The sequence below is a fragment of the Meles meles genome, chromosome 9 (genome assembly GCF_922984935.1).
Source record: "Meles meles chromosome 9, mMelMel3.1 paternal haplotype, whole genome shotgun sequence".
Classification (NCBI taxonomy): domain Eukaryota; kingdom Metazoa; phylum Chordata; class Mammalia; order Carnivora; family Mustelidae; genus Meles; species Meles meles.
Window position 1 is genome coordinate 62849865 of NC_060074.1, and position 18523 is coordinate 62868387.

Genomic DNA, 18523 nt, shown 5'->3' on the forward strand with positions numbered 1-18523 from the left:
ACGCGGATAGAAACATTAAGAAAGAGAAATGAGAACTGTTGTCTCTTATATAACTCTAGGCTGACTCGTTGTATCCAGTCCCTCCTAGTGGAAGTGAAGGAAATGGTAAAAGGAAGAGATCTAGAACTAAGGATCTCCTAAAATGCCCGTGCTCAACATGACCATTTGGGTCACCTTCAAGGGATGCCTAAATGTTAGAAGCAGGGTAAATGTTTCCTTTGCTGCGATTTGAGTCAGGTGAGTAGGTCAAAAGCAAAGAGGATTAAGAGGTTAGTCTGAGATCTGTATCACATAGCGGTCCAAGAGCTTGATACTGACCTGGAACTTGGTTTATTTATATCTAGGCGCCAGTTGCAACACCAGTCATGTGGCTAACTCCAAACTCCCTTGATGGAGCACCTGGGTGGCTCAGTGGGTTAAAGCCTCTACCTCCAGCTCAGGTACTGGTCTCAGGGTCCTGGGATCGAGCCCCGCGTCGGGCGTCTCTGAGAGACGCTCAGGAGAGCGTCGGGCTCTCCCTCAGAGGGGGAAACAGGCTTCCCCCTCTCTCTCTGCCTGCCTCTCCGCCTACTTGTGATCTCTGCCTGTCAAATAAATAAACAAAATCTTTAAAAAAGAAATAAACTCCCTTGAATCCCTTTACTTCTGCTCCCTTATTTTTCTATAGCCTAGAAAAAACTCTCTTCCACCCCCAAACCCAAGATCTACTCCCTTCCACTTCTTCTTTCTAAGGAGAATGATATCCTTTAAGGAAAAAAGAAAGGAAAAAAAAAACAAAAAACCAGTTTGCTTAAAAGGAAATGGATTTCCATCTCTAGAGTTTGCTAAGCCTATTTCTTGTCATTTCTTAAAATTAGCTTCTTCTAATTTTTGCCTTTGAACATATCTCCCAAATTCTACTGCAGAAACAAAGGCATCCTCCACCCCGTTCTACTTAAAATCCAGTACACATCTCAGCTCTTTCAGGAAAATACCCATGTTATACGAGATCTAATCATGCATTGTAAATTCTGTATTCAAAAACCTGCATTTCATTTATTGCTAATCCAATTGACAGAAACTCAAAAGCGTCACAAAATACCTGTTGGTGAGGCTGTGGCAAAACATAACACTTTGCATGACTCTGACAGTTTTGCAGAATGGAAGAACCTCCTTTAAAAAAGGAACTTGTTAAATTATAGCAAAATTACATACATATATAACCTTTAACCTTTTATTTTGAATGATAAATGAAGTGGAAAATAGATTTACTTTGTTCCGTGTATATGAACTCTTTTTTTCTTTTTTAAGATTTTATTTATTTATTTGACAGAGAGAGATCACAAGTAGGCAGAGAGGCAGGCAGAGAGAAAAAGGGGAAAGCAGGCTCTGCCAAGCAGAGAGCCCGATGCGGGGCTTGATCCCAGGACTTGAGATCATGACCTGAGCTGAAGGCAGAGGCTTTAACCCACTGAGCCACCCAGGCGCCCCTGAACTCTTAAGGCAGAATAAAAATTGAAGTTATTCAGTGTACAAGGAATGGTAGCATTACCTCGTCATTAATTTTCAGCTTCCAATCAAATGATGGATCTAACTTATAATTATGAATACCTAATATCAAAAACAAACAAAACAAACCCAAGTCATACTTATACTGATAGAAGTACATATGCAGCCTGAAGTGAAAGCCTGAAGGTGATCAAAACTCTAGATCCAAATACAAGAGGAATATATATAATACTTTGGAGATATAATCAGCAAAACTGGAAACTAATTGAGTAGCTTCGTTTTCATGGCAATACAGTTGCTTGCAAAAGTTCAACAAGATTCTATTTTCTTTGTAACAAGACACAACTGGAAAAGTTAGTTATGTTACCAAGATTTTGACAAGAATCCCATTTGAACGTGATGTGCATAGAATCAGAAACGACCGGTTTTAAGAAACCAAGGTCAAGACAATAAACCCCCTTCTAAAAAACCTGCTGGTCTCTTGCCATCAGGGTTTCTGGCATCTTTGACATGAGTGAGGAAGATCACTTCCTGGCAGGTTCAGGAACTTCAGGATGTTTGGGGACCTTGAGAAGAGAGGAATTCACCCAAATCTATAGATATTACACGTAAAGTCTTAATGGTAAGTCCTTGGTTTGGCTCCCTTGCTATGAGAGATTTTTAAAAGTCCAATCTGAGATTGATTTTGAAGAGTGGTAGCAAAGCAGACTTCAGAAGGGCATGTTATGGTCATCACTAATCTTGCTGCACTTGTGTAAGCAAACAGGCCAAGTTTAATGAGACTGGATTTATTTTGCAAACAAATTAGTCTTACTGTGATTATCTTTGATAGAAGCAGGGGTGACTGTGAATAGAAAAATTATGTTTCAATGGAAAACAATATCTGATATCTGAGGATATCAGATCCTAGTCCTGTATATTGTCTTTGAAAAGGGTTTGTTATCCCATCTCTAAGCTGGACTGGATTCTGAACTGTTTCACTTCCTCAAGTATCTGGCTACCACTCTCCAAATTAACATTTCCAATTATCTCCCACTCTTCTGACCCAGAATAACTAAAAACAAAAACCATCATTTTCCCAAAGCCCTGCCAGTTGAAGTTGCATGACTGACTATAGACATAAGGAAATCACCACAACAGCTTATGTATGGACAAGCTTCCTGCCTGTTGCTGTGTGGGCCACTCAGAAAGTTCACCAGAATACCTAATCACATCACCAGAGACATTCAGACTGCACGAGATGCTTCAAGCTTGACAGACAGACATCTCAACAGACTGCCTTCCAGACTCCAACTAGGTTTACAGTCAACTCCAATCATTAACTTTTGTTTTTCTTTTGCTTCCATGTAAATGACTCCTATGAAATACCTGATTGCTCCCACCACATAAGCCCAACTTTGGGATTCCATCTGGTATCACCATTTCCTGATATGAGACACAATCGTTTAATTGAACTGATGTCTTCTCAGATCTAAGAGACTGGTTTAGTGAGACATGTACTAACTCAGCTTCTAGACTGAAATTTCTTGAGGAAGTTTCAGATGTAGACAATGAAGGGAAGCAGAAGACACCACCCCAAAATATGACTCTTTGGCACAAGGATTATCTTGGGCTGGTTATTTTGAGAACCAGGAGACACAGAAAAAAATCTGAAAACAGTAGAGGTTACTCTCTTTAAGGAAACTTGAAAAGGAAATCTCCATGTGTCAGGGTCTCTCTCTTTTTGTATCAGGAAGATTAGATGACTAAACCACAAGAAACTCTCATCTTTGGAGAAGGCATCAGCTTCAATGTGTGTAAGAAACCATACCCTTGTTTACTGTGATTTTCCTGAGGACCTCACTATAACAGGCCTTCCCACACCTTTCTTTCATCTTTAGCTGAAGGTGGTCTTTAGGCCATCTTGGGTGTTACTCATTTTTACCTAGGTATCTCCCATGTATATGAGGTGTACAAGTTGATAAACTTCTGCTTGCTTTTCTTTCATTAATCTGTCTGTTGTTACAGGGTTCTCAGCCAAGAATGCAGAAGGCAGATGAAAAATTATTTTTCCTCCTCCAGTACACTACAGTATTGTGGAAGGATTGAAATCTAAAGTGGAACCAGGGGATGTGTAATGGAGAATCTCCTGCACGTATCCTCAGAAGAAGCAAATTTAAAAGCAGAGAGCTGATTTCCCACAAGCACCGGATTCATGAAAGACCAAGGCTTACCTTCTGTCCAATGAACATCCACCGAGACCTCCTCCCAAGCTTCAAGCCAATGAACTTCCTGCTTGGATTCTGGCTGGGCATTCCCCTCTTTGCACTCCTTGCCCATAAATGCAGCCCAGCCAGGCTCTCAACAGCCCTGTCCCCTATAGCTTGCTACCATGAGTATTTTCTGCAAAAGTGGATAGGAACATGACGGATGCTGTTCCAGTCATGAGTTGATTATTGGTGAAGCTGGGTAATGGATACATTGGAGTTATTTCACCTATTCTTTTTAATTTTGTATCTTTGTGAAATTTGCTTTAATAAGATGCTAAAGAACAATGTATATTACCTTGTGAAAATGTAGATTTCTTGGGCCAAGACTTACTTCATGATTTTGATTCTGCAAATCTGAGATGAGAAACAGATATGTTTTCTAGTTCAGGTTCCAAATATTTATCATGTAGGTTATCAAAAATAGATACTTTTGTGTCTCTGCAGCCCTTGAATCAGAAAACAGTACTTGGCATGTAGATCTGCTATGATTTTAAGGTGTGCTTTATCTTCACAACTAGACAACAGTTAATCTTTATTCCTGCTTTTCCTGCTATTTCTCTAGTACAGTTCCTTTATATAATAGACCTTCAAACATACTAACTGCTTACTCCTGTTGAAGAAAGTGTATATGCCTTAGTCCGGAAGAAATTCTCCTGAAACCCACAAAACAAAGGTAGGTTGCTGAGACATTTTATTGTGTATGCTTCTCATCAGTCAGCACTATTCACTACAAACACTTAGGTGAGAAAAAGATCACAAAACATACCCTATTCATTCTTATCCTTTTGTAAGCATATGAGTTTATTCTTAATCCCTTGCTTTAAAGAAGTTCACAAAAAAATACATTTGAAAATACATAAATAAATAAAAAGAGAAGTTCACAACGCAAAGTGATATTTATCAATAATAATAACAATAATCACTTCACAACATCTGCTTTGAGATCAGTCTTGATGTCATTTTTGTTCTTGCAAATGGAGATAAGAAGAAGGATGAAAAGACTTCAGAATTGTGTGTGTGTGTGTGCGTGTGTGTGTGTGTGTGTGTGTGTGAGTGGCAAGGGAATGCAGTGATTTAGACTGGATTAGTTTAAACCAGATCAAAAAATTTAAACTGGTTGAGAAAATTGGCCCTGGCCAATTACCCTCTATGGATTGCTTTAAGAAGTCAGTTTAGGGTCTTCTGAGTGTCAGAGTGGGTCAGCTGCTGCTTTCTTTTACTTTGGGAGAGAGGAAAACCAAAAGCTATTCCTTGAAATTTGCAGAAACTGAGACCTACCTTTGAACTAATCAAGAACACTTTTAAAAATTGTATTAGGAGGGGCGCCTGGGTGGCTCAGTGGATTAAGCCGCTGCCTTCGGCTCAGGTCATGATCTCAGGGTCCTGGGATCGAGCCCCGCATCGGGCTCTCTGCTCCGCAGGGAGCCTGCTTCCTCCTCTCTCTCTGCCTACTTGTGATCTCTCTCTCTCTCTGTCAAATAAATGAATAAAATCTTTAAAAAAAAATTGTATTAGGAGTCTCAGTTTTGAAGGGCATTTTGAGAAAAAGAAAATTCACCTGGAATATTTTTATTGCCCGTGTCTATCCGGATGCCTGCTGCCATTCCAAAATTTTGAATTCCACAGGAAACTTTGGCTAAACCTTACCTTATTGTATAGTCATGGCAAGACGGACCATGTTCTTTTTGCTGTCTTGCAAATAAAGCTCTTCTGTTTGCGGTGTGCAGCTGAGGATACCATTTCTTTTCTTACTACATGAGCAGGACAAAACAAATGGACTTAAGTATTTCATTTATCAAATGTTTTTATGTTGCTACTTGTTTTCTTTTACTTACTGAAAATTCATATTTAAATATTTTTTAGAAAATCCAGGAAGTGACGCGTCCACCCCCATTTTTATCTTTAACATAAACAGCCCTGAATTGCTACAATGTCTTGCTGTGATCATCCCAGATTTGTAATAAATATCTATTTAACGGTAAGGAAAGAGTGCCTCTGCACAACACTAAGGGAGAAATGTCTCCCTGGGGGTTATGGCTGAGGACAACTTGGAGGTAATAAAATGACAAAGCATCTTTCATTTCTATCATGCCCCTCCGAGATGACTACAGAACAGGATGTATGGTCCTGAAGTACCCATCGTAAAGATTTACACAAATTGTTCCTTTCTTTCAGATTGCTGTTACTTTCCTCGGTGTTACATACTGTCATTAAATTCTCCACCCTCACTATTACAGCTTCTATTACCACCCACATGGCACTACGGCTGTATCCATGGGTGGCAGATGTTATCACCATATGTCATCCGATCAATTTTCCATTCAAGGGTAATGTAATGTTTGGGGGAAAGCCAACTCACACTTTAGTAAAGGCTTTCTCTGTAGTCTTCACCAGCCGTAAATGCAAGCTTCCTTTCAACTTCTTGGCTCTGATGCCTAACCAAAAATCAGCAGGCATCTTAGAGATGCTTTGCATGTTTCCGTGTTAGTTGGGCTCTCTCTCACTGTCACCTGCCAAATTGTTTCCTATTAAGGAGTTTGGCACTATTTTGCTTTCCTCTCCTTTTATTCATCTCAGAATATTCTGGACAGAGAATCATTAGTTAGATGAATACCCAAAGAGAGTAGCAGTTTCAGTCTGGTTCACAAGGCTGTTACTTCTTGTTTATTTCTAGGATCTATATCTCACCTCCTTGTTCCAGAAGTTGGCATTGCTCAGAGAGTTTGAAATTCTTTTTCTATATAATTCTAAAGGGTAGCCAAAGTTAAGACAAGATCAATTTATCCATACGGTTCTGATTTGTGCTTGTACGTGCTCACTCTCTCTCTCTCTCTCTTTCAGTCCTTTTTGTTTCCTTTTTTTTCTTCTACATTTTCTCCAAACTCCACTCTCATACTTGCTGTGGATTTTTATCTTTCCACATTTATCGAACACTTATTATTTGCCACTCCCTGGGCTATGTGCTGCATATTTAAATATTTAATACAGTTTTCCATGCTTTAAAAATCGTAAAATATAACCTTAAATTATTTTGAAAGCAGTCCAGTCTAAATCACTGCATTTCCCATGCATGTTGGGTAATTCGGATGTGGGGTACTTGGGAGGATGGGAGGTGGAAACAATGACTTGTTTTTATTAATCATGAAATGATCTCCCTTCCAAGTGCTCACACTGCCTATAGTTTGGTAAAGAAATTTCTGTTTACGTTATACACACTCATCAATAATTTGAAGACTTGGATTATGTCTTTTTTCCATTTTTGTACCAGTTTCAAGTTTCTCAAATCTCATGAGCAAACTCATTTGAAATTCCTTAATTCCAATGATCCCTTGACTTGTCTTTCTCCAGATATTTTCTAGTTATTCTGTGTCTTTCTTGAAATGTCATTGCTGGTAACTACTATGGTGTCTCAAATGTAGGTGGTAAGAAATAATGTCTTTAGGCACCAAAATGATCATCTTTTCCTGAGTTACAAATGATGTTCAAACATCATCACATTTTGAAGTTTAAATTACTTGTCCTTAAGTTATAACTTTATATCTATCCCTAATTAAAATCTCCTACTTTTTTATTGTTCATTGATGCTGACCTGTACAGTTCTCTATAGCTTATTCTCATGTATTTCTTATGGCACTCTCCAGGAAATATAAGTAGAATCAGAGCACTTGGCTATTTTGCTGTTCCTCAAGAACATTTTGTTAACACTGCCTAATTGTTACAAGATTAACAACCCTATTTGCAGCTGTTTCTAGTATGAATTCCTGCGGAAACTATGTTACCAGTTTTATTTTCATCCAGAGCATCTCATCACTAAGAGAATTCTTTACTTTTGATACAATTTTCTACAATATTCATCTTTCTGAAGTGTCATATTTTATGATAGTATTGGAAGGAATTTTTAAAAATTACTCTTGCCCACATTAAAATTTATGCTCTTAAACCTCTTTAACCAAGGGATCATAGGCACACTTTTTTTTTCTTACAAAAATACGTTGTCACCTCTACTCCTATAGTCTTTCCAGTTATTGCTGCAGTCCAAAATCCTTTTTGTTATGCATTCTGCTGGGATGCCTCTCCAGGGTGGGAAGCCCATCTGCTGTTTATTTTGGATCTCTTTTCTTAATTCAGCACTCCACTAGCATAGTATAGATCATATACGTATAAGTAAGATATAGTTTGCCTCCATTAGAATGGAAACTCCATAAAATCAGAGACTTGCTTTTGTTTACTGTAGTATTTTAATACCAAGAACAGTACCTTTCACATAAAATGCTTAATACATATTTGTGAATTTATACTTTTGGAAGTACATTGTTAATTTCCTCATGACCTATAATGAATAGATTCTTATTAAGTTGCACTGAACCCTAAGTGATTTTATTAAATATCATTGAGCATCTCTTACTGTCTGATGGTTATCATGGTCTTCTCACGTGGGTAGAAGCCACACTAATTGTGTGGCACCCAGGCAACTTACAGCAACGTGCAAAATACTTTGGCCTGTTGCACCAAAATTTATCCTTGAAATCTTACAAACATTTGGGTGGTTGCCAACAAGTCGCACTGCTCTGTTTACTGAAGAGTCTTAGGACTTTTTTTTTTTTTTCTGAGTCCTGTATTCTTTAACACCTTTTGATTTGATAGTTCTGAATCCCAATTTCCAAAAGGCAATTTAAGAATCCTTTAATGACTTCCTCAGTGAAGTTGGAATAAAAAAATAATACTCTCTGTATTTTTTAACTCTCAACATGCTTATGAGACCAAGACATGAAATAGTTCATTGATCCTTCAGCTTGAATTAATATATTTGAAGGTCTTTTAACTTTGACAGTTTGGTTCCTTGTAAAGGTGTTCTTGCTTCTGAACAGCATAATTTTGGATGCATCTGGTCCCAATTCTATTCACTTGGCAAGTCCTTGACTTTCAAAAATGTAGGTTTGATTAAGATAATCTCTTTAGCCAGTTAAGCATGAATAATTTTTGTTTAATCATTTGGAGGGCCAAGCCTCATCTGTTTCCTTAGTGGTCACTTGTATTATCTTGAAAGCTTACCTCTACAGCTCAGCTGGAGGAAGCTTCACCGAGTTAATGCATAAAATACTGAAGTCCCTTCCTATGACAACCAGTTCTAATTCCGAGACTTCCTTAAGGACTGGCAATTCTTTTATTCTTTTCGGTTATCTTTATTTTCCAGGTTTTTAAGAATTCTTAAATTATGTAATAATGGTATTTAACTTATAGAGATTTTTCTTATATTGCCTCGTCATAAAGGATTTTTAAATCCTCAGACGACTCTCAGAAGGTCTGTTACCCTTGCTCTTGCCAATACATGCCTGAGCTCCTGTGATGATCAAGGGTCGTTATTCCTTAGGAAAGCGTCTCCTCTCTCACTATCAACCTCTGTTAATTCTTATCACTTCTGTCAGAGCAGTGGACAAAGTAGAGACCTACATCAGCAAACCAGACCACTTTATGCCTCTGTTCATATTCAGCTCCTTTGAATTGAGACAACCTGGTGATCAGTGTGCTACATGATCCTTGTTCTGGGTATATAAACACTGAGCTCATAGTCTTCATTTCTTTATTTCCCATTTGCTCTTTTTTTTTTTTTTTAAAGATTCCATTTATTTATTTGACAGAGAGAGAGATCACAAGTAGGTAGAGAGGCAGGCAGAGAGAGAGGAGGAAGCAAGCTCCCTGCGGAGCAGAGATCCCGATGCGGGGCTCGATCCCAGGACCCTGAGATCACGACCTGAGCCGAAGGCAGCGGCTCAATCCACTGAGCCACCCAGGTGCCCCATTCCCATTTGCTCTTAAAACCGCTTTAATCGGGGTGCCTGGGTGGCTCAGTGGGTTAAGCCTCTGCTTAACCTTCGGCTCGGGTCACGGTCGTGGTCTCGGGGTCCTGGGATCGACCCCTACATCGGGCTCTCTGCTCAGCGGGGGGCCTGTTTTCCCTCTCTCTCTCTACCTGCCTCTCTGCCTACTTGTGATCTCTCTCTCTGTCAAATAAATAAAATCTTTAAAGCAAAAACGCTTTAATCTGCCTCTTGCCCCAAATGCTCCACTGAAATTTACTTTATTTCACCGAGAACTAAGTCAAATTCAACAGGTAGCAACAGTGTTTCTAAAACTCAAGTCAGAGTAAGACAAATACTGTAGAGTATCCCTTAGAGGTGGAAGTTTTTTAAAAAACCAAACTTGTGAAAACAGAAAAAATGGTGGTTACCAGGGCACAAGGGTTGGGTGACAGTACAGATGTTGTTTAAGGGTACAAATTTACAATACAAAATTTACAAGTAGTAAAGAAGCCCCGGAGATATAATGTATAGTACAGTGAATGTAGATAATAATATGTATTATGATTACCACACTTGCTAAGAGACTAAAACTTAATTATTCCAACTACTAAAAAGAAAGGATAATTAGGTATCGTGATAGAGGCACAATTATCGCTACAGTGACAATCATATTACAGTATATAAATGTGTCAAATTAACATGTTGTACACCTTAAATTTACACCCTTATATGTCAAATATATTTCAATGAAAAAAAAATAAATGAGTAAAGAATAAAACTAAGTTGTGCCTACAACTCATCTGAAGATCTTATTAAAATGTAGATTGTGACTCAGTTTACTGGGATGGGGCCTGTGATTCTGCATTTAAACAAACTCCAGGGGAGGCCTCAACTAACTTCAGAGAATTGCACTTTGTATAGCAAGGCGCTAGACCCTGACGGAGCCTTTGATAGGGCATCTTTCCAAAATTCTCTACCCCTTTGGATTTTGCTAGACCACTCTCTTGGTTCTCCTCCTCCTGGCTAATTGTTCCTCCCATAATCTTTTCTTCCATCCCTTTCTTCTGTTTGTTCTGAAATGTAAATATACCCCAGAGCTTCATTCTCAGTCTACTTCTCTTTTGAGAGTGGTGGTTCTCAAACTTCATTGTACAAAGAGGGTTGGCTAGGAAATTTAGTAGACATGGAGTGTTCTGAACTTCACTCCAGAGTTTCTGACTCAGGAGCTTTGGGGTGGAGTCCATTAGTTGGCATTTTTAATTCAATTCAAGAAGTTTCTTGGGCCACACTTCGGAGAAACACTGACGTAAGGGCAGTCATCTACTCTCAGTGCTTTAACCATGCTCCAGACGATTTCCAAATCACACCTACACTCCGGACTTATCCATCAGATCAGCTGACTACTTAATAATTTCAATTTGGATATTCGAAAAATTCAAACTGTCTTAAGTTGAAACTGTTAACCTCCCTCCCTCACCCAACCTCTTTTTTTTTTTTTCCCCATAAACCATCGTGATATGAATCCACCACAGAGTCGCCAACAGGAGCTCACGGTGTGCTCTGAACGAGGGTGGGTGGTGCTGACAGGGTGCCTCCTTCGCTGGCAGGTGGCTCCTGACCCTGTACAAGGAAGGTTTTGCATACTTTATATAGAGAGTTCTGTTCCAAGGGTAAGAGCTTCACCCGGGGTAAGGGGGCACCCAACCTCTTTTTGTCTCTCTGAAATGATTATGAAATCTGGTTAGAGTTTGTGTCCAAGGAATACTTGTCCTCTGGGGATTGTTACCTACAGCATGTTGGCATAAAAATCACCTGGGGCGGAGTGCCTGGGTGGCTCAGTGGGCTAAAGCCTCTGCCTTAGGCTCAGGTCATGATCCTAGGGTCCTGAGATCAAGCCCCGCATCGGGCTCCCTGCTCAGCGGGGAGCCTGCTTCCCTTCCTTTCTCTCTGCTTGCCTCTCTGCCTACTTGTGATCTCTGTCTGTCAAATAAATAAATAAAATCTTAAAAAAAAAAAATCACCTGGGGCAGTTTGCTAAAATTGCTGAGTTGCAAACTCCTCAAATGCTGATTCCTTACATCTGGAGCGTGGCCCACACATCTGACTTTTAAACAAGGTTTCCAGCAGTGATTCTGATGCTGAAAGCCCCCAGGTCCCACTTTAAAAAATGCTGTCCGAGGGATTCCTTTAGCAAGTACTAGTAGTTAAGACCATAGATGATTTGAAAGTATTTTCCATGGTAGAGGGGCTGAGCGGGAATAAAGGACAGTCTAACCTTCCCTTTATCTCTAGTAGAGTCTACCAAAACTACTCCAAATAACTGCACACACTAAATGAAATCAGTGTACTTCTCTCTAAAGTCAGTGTCAGGTCAAGTTACTAGCCGCACCCTGCTAACAAGATTGATACCCCTAAACCATTTCCTTATAGTTGTTTCTGCACCACCAATGATTTGCTCCCATGTAACTCTTGGAGATAAAGAATACTTTCTTGCCATTTCTTTCTTTTCCCTGTGGTCTTATTTCCATGAGGATACATTACCGATTTAAGAAATTGAATACCAAAACCTATAATATCTCAGGTAGACAGTGCATAGCACTAAGGGGGAGAAAGTATCTATTGTTTAATTTATAGCTCCCCAAGGAAATTTTTTCAGACCACCTCCCCTAGCGGAAGCTCAATTAGTAACACTTTTTATCTTAAAGAGCCATGGTTTGTATTCTATTTTTTAAAATTAAGAATACATTCTGTGTATAGTTTAAATTCTTTGTTAGTCCCAACCTATCCTCCTTAAAGCTATGGATGAATCTGTTTTGTTGCCTTAAAGGCTTCTAACTGGATGCTTTCCTCAGTTGTCCTTTTATACATGTTACACTCTTAGTTCAAAAGTGAAATGATGTTGCCCAAGGTTATTAGAATAAAATTGGAGTTCAATTAGTCACTTTGAGACACAGCAACTAAGTGGCTGATCCCTTTTTAATCTTTAACAAGCTCCATTATTCACAAAGGCAAATTGATGCCAGCTTTTAAGGAATCTGAAGTAACGCAAACCACATAGCTTTGAAATATTTAAATATTCTAATTCTCTGGAAGAAATATCCTTTTCATACTGATTAGACTCTGAAACTGGTTTTAAATGGAAACAGTGCCAAACAGAGGTTCAAATGCAAATACATCACATTTACATCGACGGAAAGGGTTTTGATTCATTTTAATTTTATCTCTTTGCAAAAGGCATATGCATAATGTTATCTTGATGTTCAGTCTCAACCTCCTCTATCTACATATCAAAACGTACCTCGGAGAGATCTTTCTCTCCAACCCCCCCTCCCCCCACGAGAAGAATCAGTGGGAGCTGAAAAGACAGGCAATTTACGTAGGTTTTATCATGAGTGTTTGGCTTTAATTTCAGGTGGTTGAGACACTGATTAATCCTATTTTCCTAAATCCGAAGAGAGGCGTTTTACTTCAGCTGAGTTCACCTGCAGATATATATATTTTGTAGGGTTTTTATTTGTTGTTGTTGTTGTTTGTGGGGTTTTTTGGGGTAGTTTGGAGCTATTCCTTGAAACATCTTTCATCTCTTTATTCCTTTCCTCTTCATGTTCTCCACTCCCTTCCCCTCTCTCAGCTGCAAGGACTTGCCCTCTACGAGAGTGGGGGTGGGAGGAAACAAGGGATGGCAGCAGAGCAGGGAGCGTGAGCCGGAGAACGCCCGGATCTGGCTTTGTTATTGGTCGGCGGCTGCCTGATGGATAGACGAGGGAGGAGTGAACTCTTCAGTCTGTTCTGACGGAGCTGAAGTACAGAAACCATATTTACAGGTAAGAGCAAAAAAGAAAAAAAATCTTTTTCTTCAAAACAGAATGCTTCTCAATGCCTATGGAGACAATCTTATGATACGAAAATTATTCTGAAGACATTTCCCGAAAGTGTGTCTCATTCGTGGCTTAGGGAAGCTTTGCAGTGAGCGGTTTTTTCCTCCCTGCCAAACCATTAGCTGATAACACCAGAGGCATGTCCTGCCCTGTTTAACTTTCTAGGAAGTGTTCTTGAAGCAAAATTAATAGATACAATGAATCACCATGTGTCTTTTTGTTGTTGTTGTTGTTCCTCCAATTCAAGTTTGTGTGATTGGGAATGAAGGGAAAGATGACGAAAGCCCGGTAAATTCCACAGGTTCGGAGAACATGGAGCTTTCTCTGAATATAAGACATAAAATTTCATGTGGTGTCTTTTAATATGTACAATACAGTGAATGGTTTAGGAAAATAATTTTTGCAGGTTGGAGACTCTAAGTGCTGCATTAGAATGAATGATTTCGTGTGCGTTTAAGCTCTTTCATTTAACTTTCTGCTCTTGATAAATCTCATGCTACTGAGTAATTGTATCATTTTATTTCGTAAATCGTAAGCTTAGGTGATGATAAAGCGACTCTACGTTTAGCAACATGCATAGGGCTGTTTTCATTTTAAAACCTCAGAAACCTGTTTGTGAAGGATTAAACATTGCTGTAAAAAACAGCATCTTAATAGGCAAGTTTCATTGGCAGTTTCATTTATCGATCAAACATATCTAGATAAGGGTTCCTTCGCAGCATTTATATTGTTGGTAATATCCCTAGGGCAATAGTTTTGTGTGTGTGTGTGTGTGTGTGTGTGTGTGTGTGTGTGTTTAAGAGCTCAGAAGTTAAGATTTTACTGCACCAGTTGCTTGTATCTCTTAATACTGTCTTTGATTTTTCCCCTTAGGGAAAATAGGCGAGAGTTCTAAAAATATACACTAAATGACACATTTACAGTAAAAAGAAGAAAAATAATTTTACTACAAGTCATTTACTTTTCTAGTTATTTTAATTCATAAACAGGGAGCAGTTAAGGAATGAGGGAATCTAATTAAAATCAAGCTTCTTTTAAGTAATATTTCTACTGACCTGGCATTGGTATCTGGCATCTACTGACATTGGCAATCAATTAAGACTTGTCGATTATAATAAAAGTATTTCTCTGATGTAAATGGTGTATTCAAGTATTTTAAAAATACTTCTTTTGAATAAACCACAAACTAACAGGAATGAATATGTATCATATCTATGAATTTTTTTATCTTGTCTTTGCTTTTTGTTTTTGTTTGAGAAATGGGGTTTGGTTTTAAATGAGAGACGAATGCAAAATAGTTCTTGAAAAAATTATGAAAAGAGAAGGGGAGAAAAACTACTGAATATTTGGAAAAGGTCATGTAAATGAATGGAGAACTAGCTTAAATTTCCTAAACGTACTAAATATAGCTAATAATATGTTTATATGCTTGTGTCTTATTGACCCAAGCAAATACACTTGCATGGTTTATTTTGAACTATTTCTGGATTTCAGAAATCATTACATGATACTGCAATGTTGCTATGTTTCTAATTATTGATGGAATCTTCTGATCTTGGTTTTTAAAACAAAATGGTGATAGAAATTAATCTACCCCTAGATTGGAATTTAGGTGATATATAAGTCCAGAGAGTTTTCACCTCCTAAAATGTGTTAGAAAAAAATAAATCAGGGCAGTTATGTTTTTTGGAAATTATAAATTCTGAGTAAAGCTACCTCCAGGAATGAAGGGGAATTGATGAAAATTAGAGAGCAGAGTTCCACATGGTTTTAAATTATTCTGTTTCCTTGGAAACCAGCTGCTGCAGATGCATTTTGCTTTCTTTGGCTAAAAATATCGTCGTTTTAATAATCGCTAAGGGAAAGGTTCTGAATAAAACCAGAGTGTATTGTTGCTGCTTTTTATAATTTCCTTAATGGTTCACATATTTTGGATGAAAAGTAGATAAACCCTTTCTCAATCAGCGTTTCCTATCATCCACTGGCAGACGTCTGCATGAGGCGTCTGCATGAGACGTCTCCATGAGATAACTATGGTAGCTTTTACTACAGAGACTATAGGAAAAAAAGAGTGTGTGTTGAAGGGGGGGGTGCAGGCATGTGCGCTGGAGTGGAGGCAAGAGAGGAAAAAAAAAGCATGAAAGAAAACAGTTAAGAGCTTCCTGTCCAAGTGAAGGATGAAACAAGGCAAATGAAAACCATGTAAGGCTGTTCTGTGAGATGGCAAATGCGGTATCATTTGTTTTTTCCTTTAGGGCATTTTTAAGACTCAAATATAGGTTTTTACATGTTATGTGTTTATATGTTACATATGTTCCTTTTGCATAATACTTTCCTTTTTCTTTCTGTGTGGTTAGTAGTACATTGAATGAGACAGTAAAATTATGAAATATATTTTAGTGCATCAATCATCTCAATCATAGAAAAGAAAGCTTGAGATCTATGTTCAGGCTATGGATAGCAAAGATCAAATTCATATTTTGACAGATGAAGACTTCTTTAAACTTAATGTCCATACTGTTTCTATACTGCCAGTCCTTTGTAATCTAATATATAAAAAATTACACAACCTAAAAACTGTAAATATTAATAACAATGTGATCTAATTTTAAAAAGAATTATTACAAATACACTTTCTTTGTTTTATTGGAAGGCTTTTGCTTTATTTGGAAATAAAATTTCACTCTATGTGGCTTTTCAAAATCAGAAGTAAAAAATCACAGTTATCGTATTTTACCTGAGGCAATTTCCTAAATTAAAACATATTCATTACAAATATTTTCTCTCAGCAAATTGTTGAGCGGGAAAATCATCATAAAGCTGTTATATTTTATCATAATTCAAATAAGATTCCTAACTTTTACCTCTCACTTCAATATTTTTGACATATTGTTTATTTTTGTAATAATAACTTTAGTCTATTAGATTTGTTAGTAATACAGCAAATAAAATACCACATGCTTAAACTATATTTTAATGTATTTAATATCTAGCCACTACATTACTTAAATTAATATGGCACATCAGAACATTATTTTTCACAAAGAGTTAGGGTGATGGGAGGTGTTTAGTTTTCATCTATTAACATGAACAAAGCCCTTCAGGGGCAACACGTTCAGCCTAAAGACAGATGACCTTAAAAAGCACACTGACAACAAAGCAGATGGATGAGGAGATGGGTCGTGCAAGCTTTCCAGATAACCCTATTGCCCGCACGATCAAAGTTTTCAAGCGCATTTGAAGTTCCTGAAAATAACGCATTACCTAGGCTCATGCTCACCTGCAGATGATTTTAAAACACAGCTTGTTAGTAGTGGCTCTTGACTGCTCCGTGGTTCTTTATTGGCTGCAAGTGACTTGCCAGATCCATAGATAAGTTTACATGGGTCTCTTAAGTCTCACAAAACATATTCAGGAAAATGAAATATTAATAGTTGCTCATAATACAGGTAGACAATTTTATATCTGTCATGGAAGTATGCTAGTTTGTCAAATAACATTGCATTGCCGGGAATGGAAGGGTGGAATTTAAAAGAAATGGAAGTTACACCCAGGTAAGAAAGCTTGGGTCTGGTTTCTCAATGTTCAAATTGTGCTAGGTGGGGCGCCTGGGTGGCTCAGTGGGTTAAGCCGCTGCCTTCGGCTCAGGTCATGATCTCGGGGTCCTGGGATCGAGTCCTGCGTCGGGCTCTCTGCTCAGCAGGGAGCCTGCTTCCCTCTCTCTCTCTCTGCCTGCCTCTCTGCCTACTTGTGATCTCTGTCAAATAAATACATAAAATCTTAAAAAAAAAATTGTGCTAGGTACTCAGGTAACTCAAACAGATGAAGAATTGCTTTAGTGTTTGTACGATGGTAGGCCATAACTCAAAAATATTATTGATCAGAAGTCAGTTTTGCTTTAGTATATGTTTAATACTTGATAGTATAAGATAGGGCTTATCTAGGTATGGAAGGGGGGTTGGTCTAAAGCAGCATAATTACTTTTTAATTACCACTTTGTACATCAGAAAGCAAGAACTGGGTTTGATTATCAAGCTAATGATCACATTTGGATGTTTTCACATATTCAGTCAATCAGTTGGGCAGATCATTTGATTTGTCAGTCAACTATTCAGATCTGAGTTGTTACAATAGACTAAATAGTTTGACCTGAAAATTGCTAAATGTGTATACTCTGAGAATACAGACTCAACATAACTTTTCAAGCATTTAATTCAAGATTATGATGACCTTGATAAATGTCAATAGTAATTCTAAGAATAACACTCTAGCAAAAAAAACCACTTGAAAGGAGCTCAACTTTGCCATTCTTTTTAATCTTATGGCTAAGAGGTGAATAGAAACTATGTGATTTATTTCCAAAGACTTCCTACTTTAGTGAGATCAAGAGCCTAACACAAGGGCTCTTGAGTGGCTCAGTTGGTTAAATGTCTGCCTTAGGTTCAGGCCATGATCCCAGATTCTGGGATCGAGCCCCACATGGGGCTCTCAGCTCTGAGGGGAGCCTGCCTCTCCCTCTTGCCCTGCAGTGCCCCCTGCTTATGTGCACGCTCTCTCTCTCAAATAAATAAAACAAAATCTTTATAAAAACAGAGCTTAACACACTAACTTCTAATTCAACAACAAGTGGTGGTATACACATCTTAATATTTCTCCTGACTGGCATTGCACTTTTGTACAAAAACCAGCCACCACACACAAGTAGTTCTTCTGTGAATTTTTGTATCTTTAAAGAATATTGACTATGAAACCCTTTGGCAAATACTCATTTTATTTTCATGTATTCCCTTTGAATATTTTAGTTTTCTGTTACCCTAGAAACATGGGACTGGCCTGTAGAGATGGTTTCTTCCTGGATTGCTTGTTTTGCCTATGAAGAAAGAAGGCACAGAGAGGGATTCCCACCGTGATATTTTAGTAAGAAACTGAGCATTTGCTTATGCAAAATAACAACAGCCAAACACTATGTGTTTGTATTAAATATTGGATATAATGCATTAAATACTGGATGCAAGAAAAGCATTCAGTTTAGGAGGACTTTGGAAGAAGGCAAAAAAGCATGGTGTGGCCAGATGGTCCACAAAGCATAACAGCACAGGAATTTTAG

At 38.2% G+C, this 18523-nt stretch overlaps 1 protein-coding gene across 1 annotated transcript in view; it reads left to right on the forward strand.

The window, feature by feature from the left end:
- The first annotated feature begins 13303 nt into the window (after positions 1-13303).
- Positions 13304-18523, forward strand: part of CSRNP3 (cysteine and serine rich nuclear protein 3) — a 208255-nt gene continuing 203035 nt past the window's right edge. The window contains exon 1 of the mRNA XM_046019869.1: positions 13304-13362. The gene's annotated coding sequence lies outside the window, so the exon portion shown is untranslated. The remainder of the gene's footprint in view (positions 13363-18523) is intronic.